Source organism: Anabrus simplex, chromosome 4 (genome assembly GCF_040414725.1).
Source record: "Anabrus simplex isolate iqAnaSimp1 chromosome 4, ASM4041472v1, whole genome shotgun sequence".
Taxonomy (NCBI): domain Eukaryota; kingdom Metazoa; phylum Arthropoda; class Insecta; order Orthoptera; family Tettigoniidae; genus Anabrus; species Anabrus simplex.
This window is the reverse complement of record NC_090268.1, coordinates 434,889,440-434,902,283: the sequence shown is the minus strand read 5'-3', so window position 1 is coordinate 434,902,283 and position 12,844 is coordinate 434,889,440.

Below are 12,844 nucleotides of genomic sequence, written 5' to 3'. Positions count from 1 at the left end.
ATAATGACGTCCACAAAATCACCAACCTTTTCCGAAAACACGACGTAAGAATTTTATTCAAAACTAACAATAGAACCTCCGAAATTTTACACAACTCTGCATCAATCAATACCCCCAGTATCTACTCCAAATCTGGAATATACAGACTAAAATGCAATGAATGCAGCAGCTCCTACATAGGTCAAACAGGACGCAACTTTATGATTAGATATTCGGAACACGTCAATAAGTTCTCCGCCATGCACGACACTAATCACAAATTTACCGACATTGAACAAGATATGGAAGTTCTTCAAACAGTAAACAAGGAACCCACAACGAATATCATTGAAAGTTGTTACATCAACTGCGACCAATATTTTAACCCCAATTATAATTTAAATGAGATTTACAAGAAACCCAATATCCTTTTTGATCTTTTAATCGATTGACTTAAAAATACCAAACTATCGAAAAACAGTTCGATTTTCCAAGTAATCCGGAATACACACTCCCGTCAATTACCCCCACTACCCCATCCTTTCGCCCCGCCTTAGTTCCATTCCCCCGTAAGTGCTCCGCCTCCTTCCTTCCCCTCGCCTCCTTTACCGTTGCTCACACACTTCGTCCGGCTCCGTCTGTGTAACAACACGTTCACATGCTGCTCAAGGTGAGTCAATCATCATTTAACGATTCTAATGTTTCTAGTAACTTCCATACATTGCTTCCAACATCCAACTTAGCGATTTTCTCCTTCAGGTTCAAATTGAAGTGGGAATTCATCTCTAAATACATCACGATCTTACATGATCAAAGTAAACTTCCCTGGAACCACCTAATATCTAAAGGAACAAATGTCATTCACATAGACAGCATACAACTGTAAAAATTCACTTATCCCGGATGCACACAGACTGAATTATGTAACGAACAGCCGGAATTTTAAGAATTTTATATCACACCAATTGTATCATAATTTTCTCGTATTTCATGTATCACCACATTAATTGTATGTTATTTTATAATGTGTTAAAATGTGTTTTAGGTGTTTTAGGAATATATATCTTGTTTTAATTTGTACTCAAGGCTGATGATGGCACATAGATGCTGAAACTAGTACCATTTGACTATTTGACATGTGATTAAATCACAATACAACGTCATTGTATTGAATAGGTGGACCTTGAAAGAATTTAATTTTGTTGTAAGTTGAAGTAAGACCTCGGTATCCAAGCAATGTGAGTGCTATCTGGGGAAATACATGAAATAACTAAACACAGATATTGTAGGCTACATACACAAATGTTTACTTGCAGCCATTACTGTTTACACAACAACAGATACTGTGGTACCAACTGTGTATTTTTTTTCTTTTTTAAATTTGCTTTAAGTCGCACCGACAGAGTTTGGTCTTATGGTGACAAACCAATTGCGTAAATCAAAGGAATGTTATAGAAATAGTCACTACATGTCATGATGAAAATGGAGTACAGAAATTACTGATCGAGAACCATACTGAGACTAAATTTAATATTAAGAAAAAACATTCTAATTTAATAAGTAACAACAAAAAAGGAGTTCCTTCATATCACTACCAAATAATAGGTTCATTGAAACAGAAAATTAAGGAGAATGATTCAATTTTGACTAAGGTGGACAAGCGGAATGCTATGGTCATTATGAATAAAGAATCATACATACAGAAAACCAAAGCCTTCTTACCGCTGCGGGGTACATCAAGCAGATACTCTTACAGCATGTGTTGGTTGCCGTTCGCTCTGAATTCGTACTCGTGCACGACAATGCCAGGGCTCATGTAGAGCGCATCACCAGAGCTGTCTTGCGAGAACTGGACATTCAAGAGATGGAATGGCCAGCAATCAGTCCCGACCTTAATCCCATCGAGCATGTATGGGATAGGCTTGACAGAAGTGTCTGTGGACATCCTGTTCCACCAGAGACTCTCCAAGACCTCAAACAGGCTCTCATTGAAGAATGGGACCTGATACCGCAACGTGACCTTGTCGACTTATACGAAGCATGCCACATAGTTGCCAAGCTGTGATAAATACTCGTGGAGGATATACACCATACTAAAGCTCTCCAACTGTGATAAAAATCCACCCAGGAGGACTGTTATCACTTTGTTTTCGCCCCTATTTGGACATTTCCATTTGTGTTCTGAAAATGAACGCGAATCCATCGATGTTCTTTTGTATACTTCAATGGTAAAGAATACAGGTTTAGTTGGTAATATACCCGGGTGTGAGGTATTGTTTTGTGGAGCATGGCATACGCTCAAAAACAAGTCCCCCTAATTTTTTTAACTGTGTATTTAGTAATGTATAAACATTTATGTTTATTTCAGTTTAAATACTTGAAATCTGAAACTTATCTTAATGACTTCCTCTTTTCTCTCCTTCCAACCAAGGACTGCACACTTTGACCACAGTGTTCCTGAGAAGAGATCAAGAGGAAGACCTTATGTTTGGGAGAAGCAGATTTTCAGGGACCTTGAAATTAGAGATGTAAACTAGCACCGCATATATGAACAAAATCTGCGGATGGAAAAAAAAAAAACTGGAGGAGGCTTTTACACAACCATACCTGGCTTGCTGGAGCAAAAAAATGATGACGATGATCATCATGAACAGACGAAAAACATAAAATTTTGAAAGATCACTAAAAATTTTGCACTGCCATTCGTATGGCAGCTTTTAAAATATTTTGTCATTAGAATGGGGAATGTAATTTTAGGTATTTGCATATATTTGTATCAGTTTCTTCTGTACCCTTGTGGTCATCGGATTGCCAGACAGACCTGATGTATATATATGTGTGTGTGTGTGTGTGTGTGTGTTATTGCCATGTTCCAGTTAATTCGTACAGGACTTCAGTTTTGATCATTCAGATTATAAGTTTTCAGGTTTTCAATTGACATTATGGTGTGTGTCTGTTTTTAAAAGTAAAAATGTTGCAACACTGTCATATAATGAATGGGGAGTAATGAATACACACTACTATTTCTGAGTATAAAAGTTATTTTCCAGCAATATATAAAAAATACAATATTTACATATAAAACATTATAAATACAAGGTGTTTAAAAACAGATATATTTGTCACTATCTACACTTCTCATTAAACTCATAATCTTATGGGAAATTATGGCACAAGTGAAGAATGTGGGTTAGTGTTTGTCTCAGCTATTAGGTTTTAGGAGAATCTTTAACAGCTACTAACAGTGAATTTGGAAAACAATATTTATGTAACGCATAGTTCCATACCTCAAAGAAACGCAGGCTCGGTTGGAGCACATACCAGTATGTCACTATCTCTCATATACTGACTTAAGATTCTACCCTTCAGCTTGACTATCCTAGAGTTTCAGTCTCGATACTTGGAACTAAGATCACCGACTATTAGGGTGGGTACATAGGCAGGCTTGTCTAAAAAAGCCTACAAATCTGCAAGACGGAGGGGGGCCAAAGGTGGAAGGTAGGCAGCAAATAATCTGTAGTGGTAGTTCCGATGTCGAAGTTCAATGCTTAGTGACGGAATGAGGAAGAGGGTCCAGCACATGATGGGTAAGGCTAGCCTTAACGAGCACGGCTACACCCCCACCCTTGGTTCCAGTTGTCTTTCCGGTAAACTACCATATTTTTTTATTTTGAAAGAGTCGCGCCCTTTTAGCCAGGTTTCACCCAATAGCATCATATCGATGTTACGGTCAGAGATAAAAGCTTCAAGCTCATACCTCTCACCGATAACACCTTGACAATTCCATGCACCAATCGTCAAGTCCATAAAGTCAGTAGCGTCAGTCACATCTGTTTAAGGGGCTGAGAAATACTGCATAGCAGCATTTATCAGCACCATTATCTTGTCGATAGAGCTAGTGCACGATCTCAGTTTGGTTGCTGTGTCCTTTAGTAAGGGCAGTAGTCTACTGAAAATGATCTGCTTATACAGATCGATAATGTCCGCTAAACCACCGAGGTCAGGTAGGGTCGTCCCAGTACTGGGGGGAGGAGTGGAGGTAGACGTAGTGACTGAAATGCCTCCGACAGCAATCGCAAAAGAGAGCTCTTCAGTAACCTGTTTGGAAGGCAGCAAAGCATTCTTTTTCAGAACTTTTAAGTACTCGGCAGTTCTCTTTTGCTCAACAGCTTGTTGAAAGAGTGTGCATCCTCACCAGGAGGCAGTGTGTTCACCCTTGTAGTTAACACACCTTGCCGGTGCCTCCGGGGAGAGGGCGCAGGCGGCAGCAAAGTGATTTTCGCCACTGGGGAAAGTTATACTCATCACACTGAGGGGAATAACTTTCTGGGTGGCAGAATCATGCCTGGTGAACTCGTAAATATCACAGGATTCATAACCCATTTCCTCAAGTTCCTTGCGTACCCAGTCAGTACCGTCACCATAATGTTTCTTGCTATTACCTTGAGCAGCCGTTGGCTGGGAAGCTGGTAGGAGAAAAACTGTGCATTCCTCTCCTCAAAATATTTAGTGACCAGTTGGTAGTCAGTTTCGTTGTCAACGTGGAATTTGAGGACATCTCTGCTGTTGATTACCATTATTTCTCCAGTACAACGTTGTTTGAAGCAGTGGTAATGCCACTGGTACTGTTCTTTATCATAGACAATAGGTGGGAGTGATTTTCTCTTGTGGGCAGTTTCTACTTCTATCTCATCGATCCCCCACCAGGAGCTGTGTTTTTGGCAGTCCCTTTCCCATCAGACACAAACGGTGCTAGCGTGGACCAGGAGGCACTACCCGAATGGCCGGGTTCAGGCTCACTATTGGTTTCCACCGGACATGGCACAAATGCCTCAGGCGCGGTGCTACCACCGGTGGGTAGGGCTGAAATTGGTTCAAAACTATTTGTCATTGAGACATATATCTGTTTAATGCCTGAAAGGCCAATCCTACTCAAACGCATTGGTTTACCTTTTGTCCTCCTGACTCAAAGCCAAGATACGAGGTGCTGATGAGGTAGGGCTGGCGTCAGGGCACGTTGCTGGGGTCCCGTGGACTGTCCCGTGGCTGGTTGAGCAGGTTGGGAGGCAGCTGGAGCCTCAATAAGTTCACTATCCACTGAGTCCTGCGAAGATTGTAGGTACAAATTGTTGCACTGATACACAGTGGGTCCATTTGTGGAGTCCCCACCACCCGGTGGAGGGCTTCATCTTCGTCGTAAAACAACTGTCACAACACTATTTGAATGTACATTTTGGTAGACGGAAGGGTACAATACAAAGTTGCACAATACTTCCAGTTACTCACTATGGAACCACACTATGCAGTTAAGTTAGAGTAAGGTACACCTCAGCCTGCCTTCAGGGGAAGCCAGGGAACACTACCACGTCACACACAACACAATAGAAGGAGAAACTCACAAACACGACCTTTCACTGTCGCAGCTAATAGTAGAATGGTGGTGACCTTGTATGTTTGACTGAAATACGATTTTAGAAATATCATGTTGGGGGGTGAGATTTTTAAAAAGCTGAAGAGAATTAGGGCATTTTTCATTACTTTTGAGCAAAACTTCATAATTTCATGACACAAGAAAATGTTCTCACAAAAACGTCAAAAAAGTCATAACCCTAATGTATAGGTTCTTTAAAACAGAAACAGGTGGTGGTGGTGATTTTTGTTTTAAGAGGAAGTACAACTAGGTAACCATCTTCCCTGAACAAATTAACTGGAAAATTAAATAAAGGACATTCCATAGATGAACAAGACAAGTGTATATGTGAGGAATTTCAGAAGGGAGAAGTATTCATGTAAGATACTTGGGTATAAGGATAATGTTCAGGTACAGGTGACAACTAATACTGGTGAATTACTGAAATTTACCTATAATAATAAAGACATTTACCAAAAAAATATAATACAAAAGATGGAAGCTAGAAAATCATCTTGAATTTATAAGATTTCTGGGGATATACTACAGGCAATGGGTTCAGCTATAGTGCCATATCTGAAATATTTATTTGATTATTGTTTGCATGAAGGAGCAATACCAAATGAATGGAGAGTTGCTATACTAGCCCAAGGATACACGAAATAGGATGATAAACGGGAAGCAGATAATTACAAGCCAGGCAGCTTGACACGTGTTGTTTGTAAGCTCTGGGCAAGCATTCTTTCTGATTATATTAGATAAGTTTACAAAATGACTAACTGGTTTGATAGAAGGCAGTTTGGGTTTAACAAATGTTATTCCAGTGTGTGTCAACTTGAAGGATTCCAGAAAGATATAGCAGATATAGGACTAGCAGATATTTCAGATTCAGGAGGTCAAATGGACTGTATTGCTTCTGACCTATTCAAGGCTATTGATAGGGTAGATCATGGGAGACTACTGATGAAAATGAGGACTATTGGACCACAAAAAGAGTGACTGAATGGGTGGCTATATTTCTAGAAAATAGAACTCAGAGAATGGAGTAAGTGAAGCGTTATCTGATCCTGTAATGACTAAATGGAGGTTCCACAGACTAGTATTATTGGACCTTTAAGTTTTCTGATAGATATATACAGTTTATGAATGAGAAATGTAATCACAGATAAGGCTATTTGCAGATGATGATGTACTGTATACAGCAGTAAATAAGTCAGAGGATTCTGAACGACTACAAAAAGATCTTGACAATGTTGTGAGATGGACAGCAGACAATGGTACGATGGTAAACGAGATGAAAAGTCAAGTTGTAAGTTTCCCAAGAGGGAAAAGTCTTCTCAATTTTAATTACTGTGTTGACGGGGTGATAGTACCCCATGGAAATCACTCTCAAGTACCCAAAGTGTTAATACAAGGAATGATATTCATTGGGGTAATCACATTAACAAAGTTGTAAAGAATGGTTAGAGATATCTCCACAGGGTCATGCAGGTATTTAAAGTTTTTAGTAAGGTCGTAAAGGAGTGGGCATATAAGTCGCTGGTAAGACACCAATAACACTATGATTCCAATGTATGGGACCAACAACAGGATTACTTGATATGAAAAGTGGAAAAGATCCAAAGGAAAACAGCACAATTTCTTCTTGGGGATTTCCAACAAGAGTAGTGTTACAAAACTATTGCAAACTTTGGGCAGGGGAGACTTGGGAGTAAGGAGACAAGCTGCTCAACTCAGCAGTAAGTTCTGAGCTGTCAGTGGATGGTGGTGGTGATTATTGTTTAAAGAGGAAGTACAACTAAGCAACCATCCTCAGTGGGGAGATGGAGTGGAATGACATTAATAGATGAATAAGCTTGAGTGGAGCTTTTAAAAGTAGGAAGTCATAATATGAAGATAAAGTTGGAATTCAAGAGGACAAATTGGGGAAAATATTCATTTATAGAATGCAAAAGAAGGGATTGGATTAACTTATCGAAGGAAATGTTTGATAAAATGGGAAAGTTCTCTGAAAACATTTAAGAAAAGGCTAGGTAAACAACTGTTTGTTGTTTAAAGGGACCTAACATCTAGATCATCGACCGAGTTGTAAACAACTGATAGGGAATCTGCCACCTGGGTGATAGCCCTAAATACAGATGATTGATTGATTTATATAAACTCCCTTTTTTTTTCATTACCAATGATCCTGTTGATGAACCAATGATGGAATCTGTTTTGCCCTATATCTTACCGCTTTTACCTAAAATGAATATGACTTCCAATTATGTTTGCAATCATGGTATGCTTAACAGACTCTTTTGATAAATTCAATTCCCACGTAAGTTTCTTCAATCTATCCTTTCTTCCACAACCATTCTTTACTCTATTTCTTTCTAACCTGCACCTCCTTAATCTCTTTATTTCTCTGTTATAATATAGTGGATCTTTACCATTCTTTACTGCCTTTAAAGGTACGTACCTCTATTCACACTCCTCTACAACTGTTTAAACTCACTCTGTAGGGTGTTTGTATTTTTATTTACCATTTTCCACCAATCATAACTAAGTTACAGTAGAGTCTCGCTCAACTGACCTTCGCTTATCCAACATTCCATGTTATCCAACACTGGTAGACTTAATTTGAACTTTTAGTGGAGACTAAATTCTGGGACACCCGGTGTGGAGGGTGCAACCATGGGACAAGCACTGGCCTGACTGCTGGCGGTAGGAATGGGTTTTTCTCAAGGACAGGTCAAGCGAGTCTTCAGTCATTGTTCAGAGCAACACCTCCTAGATATAAGGCCTCACAACCGTTCTGCGAATATACTGTGACGTCAGCATCGGCAGGCAAGCTTGAACCTTTTCAGTAATAACACAGCAATGAGTTTGGCCATGTAACGCTGAAATTAGAAGAGTTTTAATTCATTTAATGGTGCCAATTGCTAATACCGTTGTACATAATGGTACTGATGTGTTGGGTACTCAACTGTAAGGAGAAATGCGACAGTGATAACGAAGTGCATGCATTAAGTTTCCTAAAGACGACATTATGCGGCAGATTTGTTTACGTGCAATTCCAAGACAAGACTACAGATTTACTAATAACTCAGTGGTGAGTAACTATTATAATTACATTCTCACACAATCATAATGAGCATAGGCCTATGACGTATTTAACTACACGGAACAGCTGGTGATATGTAGGCATATTTACTCTTCAATGATATAAGGTTATGTTAGCTCACAATCATGGAATACATTATTTCAACGGTATAATTTTTTAATTATTATTATTATACGCATTAAAACATACCACCTACAAGAGCTGCTGGTGTAGGCCAATTCACTCCATAAATGCATGAATTTTGCTCACGGTGATACATTATTTTAAGGTATGCCACAGACATTTCAAAGTCGGTGATATTTTATGGGAAATGACTGGTACTGATCGTCAGGAAAAACTTTTAACTACTCCTCTTCCAAGACCATGACTGCCCATCATATTTATCGTCACATTCTGGCAGGTGAAGAGAAGAACCAGGCAAAAAAGTAGAATAGAAAGAGAAGCAATAAACAGAGTCATTGAAGATAGTACATATCTCATACCGTACACAGAATTTCAATCCACTATCTTGCACAGCTGAAAAGTACAATAAACATGTTGTTACCTGTTGGTTGTTGTACTGTGATGAAGGGAACGTAAGTAATTTTTCTGTACGTCGATACATGAAGGCAACCATACTACATAGCATATGTAATCATCTAATATGACATGGCCTTTATTCTAAATGGGTTTTATTAAACTATAAAATATTTGTAATGTATATGTGAACAAAATTACTAATACAAATGCAGTATATTCTTTAGTTACAAAACATCATAGCTGCATTACAAGGAATGAGTGTAACAATGTGTAGAAAGACTCAAGAAATAAGTTAATTCTAGTCCTAGTTGGTGAATTGAACACCAAGGATGATGTCCCCACAGTTAATTTAATAGTCGCAGTTAAAACATTTCTTAGTTCATAAAGGAGTATGTGTATGATTTTCTTGTTATTTGTTCAACCTTCTGCCTGATATCTCCTCATGTTTACAAATTTACGGCCGACCCCGTGGTGAAGGGATATAATGCCTGCCTCTTACCCGGAGGCCCCGAGTTCGATTCCCGGCCAAGTCAAGGATTGTTACCTAGATCTGAGGGCTGGTTCGAGGTTGACTCAGCCTACGTGATTACATTTGCGAGCTATCGTACGGTGAGATAGCGGCCCTGGTCTAGAAAACCAAGAATAGTGGCCGAGAGGATTCGTCCTGCCGAACACAAAACACCTCGTAATCTGCAGGCCTTCGGGCTGAGCAGGACCAAGGCCAAGCCCTTCAGGGCTGTTGCGCCGTGTGATTTTTACAAATTTATGAGACACAGTAGCAATTTAATGTTGCCACATGTCAGTACTTTTAAAAGAGTAGGCTCCAGTCTGAATGGTAGTCCAGTATTAGGACAGAAACTTACATACTTTCTGAAATACATAAAACATAAAGTTCAAGGTTTCGAACAGAATGACAAATTGGTAACATCGATGGTAGGTGAAATTCTCATTAAACCATACATGAACTTCAAGGCAGGAAACATTGTAGGCTTATGTGCAAATACTGCCAGTGATGCTATGTCAGCTTAGATGTTAGGCCTATGCTAATATTATACGTGCTAGTTTTCTTTTAAGATCATGTAATGCCTATTTAAATTGAAATATATTTGTAACATCCTGTTGTGCTGTTAGCAATTCGGCCTAAGTAAGTTAACATTGCAAGATGCTGTTGTGTTTTACAACTGTTTGCTGTTTATCTTTAATGGCAGAGTCACTAAAATACGGTAATAATGACAGTATAACTCAGTATACTTTAAAATTTAAACGCTATTTGTTAGTAACTAAATTATTCCATTGGCAAAAAATATTAAAATCATGTCTGTGTTTAACTATGTTCCGCGTTTCTCTGCATTGCCATCGCCTCCGTAGCGTGACGTCACCACGCTGTTATTAGGCCTTATTATCTAGGAGGTGTTGTTCAGAGTAGTATTGGTTGGGTGCAGATGCTTATAGTTTTTGTATCCTCTGTGAGAATGACAAGTAAATAGAAGAAAGTGATTGTTTCTATGGAAGACAAGTTGAGTGCATTAAAGAGACTGGCCAAAGGGGAAACTTCAAAAAGTGGCTTCAGATTATGGTGTTGGACGTGTTACAATGGGAAACTGGAACAAAAAGAGGGAAGAAATAGAAAAGTGATTTTTTACATCAAGTGTTCTAAAGAATCTACAAGATCCTAGTTACATACTGGGATTCTTTGGACATATCATGAGGATGCAGGATTCAAGACTTCTGAAACAACTAGTACAACACAATCTTGTCTCAAAAAATACCACAACAGGATGTAAATGGATCAGAGAAGTAAGAGAGGATCTGAAGGAAATAGGTCTTACAACAGAAGACACCACAAATAAGATAAAATTGAATACAAAACTCAAAAATACAAACCTCCGCTTTACCCTTACACAAAACAAACCAACAACACGCACATTTTCAACTGAGGAAAGGGCACGAAGATCGGAGTGCCTGAAGAAGTACTGGGAGGACCGCAAAGCCCGAACAATCCCTTCAAAGAAACCTGAACGATGGACTGACTAAAGTGATCCTATGTGGTCATAAAAGAAGAAGAAGATATATATACATACACACATTTTCGCAACCGAAACAATTACAGGCTGGATCATCATGCTATTAACCGAGTTCCGTCGTCATTTGAAAGCACAGTGCCGGACATTGAGTGTGTTGTGCAGATCTTCAGGAGCTAGCAATTCGTTCAATCAAGCGACTCGTCTTCGACTTCTTCACAATTTTGGGACTTCATATTTATTAAATTGTGTTGTGACTTCGCGCCTGATAATATATGCATGCTGGCTCACTTAACTGTTCACCTCTTCTCGTCAACATTTTGAGACAGTGCCGAACTTTGCGTGTGTTGTGCTACTATTCAGAAGATCGCGCCTTACTTCATATAAGTGACTGACCTTCCACTTCTTCTAGATTTTATGATTTAAAATTGCACAGTGCCAATCCCCATTATCTTATTTTGCCTCTTCAACTGTTTTTGTGAAAGACTCATTCTTTAATATCTTATTTACCTCTGCATTGTTTTTGCATTTTATTCGGCTGATGATGACCCAGATTAGGGTCGAAACCGGTTCCGCTTCCGCTTATACTTCAATAGAAATGTAACACTACATTCTTATTTATTTGAATTGAATAGGCTGAACTACGTTATTTGTTATTTCAATTTCATTGTGATACAGTTCAATACGGAACATCATGAAATTTTTATCTTTAAATACGAAAAAGTAGGTGAAGCACTATTTCTTTGGTTCACTCAAAACCGGGAAAAGGGCCTGCCAATATCTGGCCACATTCTGCAAGAAAAGGCAGTGTATTTCCAGAAGGAGTTTAATGAAGGGGACCATAATTTTACTGCCAGTGCTGGGTGGCTTGATCGGTGGAAAAAAATAGTACAGCATTAGGCAGCTTAATATCTGTGGAGAAAAACTGTCAGCGAAATCCGATGAGGTTGTAAAATTTAAAATGGAATCTCAAGAAGTAATTCTTGCTGAAGGATTAACCGGTGATCAGATTTTAATTGTGATGAGACTGGGCCAAATTTCAAGATGCTGCCATCAAAAACTCAAAAGCCCAAGCCGAGACGTCTGCACCTGACTACAAGCGCAGTAAGGAAAGAGTTACTGTTTTTGCCTGTAGTAATGTTAACTGGGAACTTAAAAGCAAAATTGCTTATGATTGGTAAAGCAAAGAAGCCTAGGGCATTTAAAAACATTTCTGTTAATGCTCGACCAGTCCATTACACGAATCAGAAGGCTGCCTGGATGTCTGCTGACATCTTTAAAGACTGGTTCTTTTTACACAGTTTGTTACAGATGTAGAAAAATTTCTGCTTCAAACAATATCCCTACAAAAGCTCTTCTTCTACTAGACAACGCTCCATCACACCCAAATGAAGAGCAACTTAGAAGTGGTGACATCAAAGTCATGTTCTTCCCTCCTAACGTGACGTCATTATGCCAGTCAATGGACCAAGGGGTACTAGAAATACTGAAGAGGAAATATTGGCGGAAACTCCTTTCATCCCTGATGACAATGGCAACAACATGACAGAAAAGTTAAAACGAATCAACATGAAAGACACGACATACTGGATAGTGCAGTCTTGGGGAGAAGGTGAAACAACAACATTAGGAAAGTCTTGGAACATATTGTTGAGTGAGGCTGAACTTCGAGAGAGGTGGTATCAGAAGACATGGAAATGACTGTTCCCTTACTGAAGTGCATTCCTGGCTGTGAGGATGTTACAACTCAAGACGTGAATAAGTGGTGTGCACTAGATCAGCTGTTTGAACTAACTGACCCTGATTTTA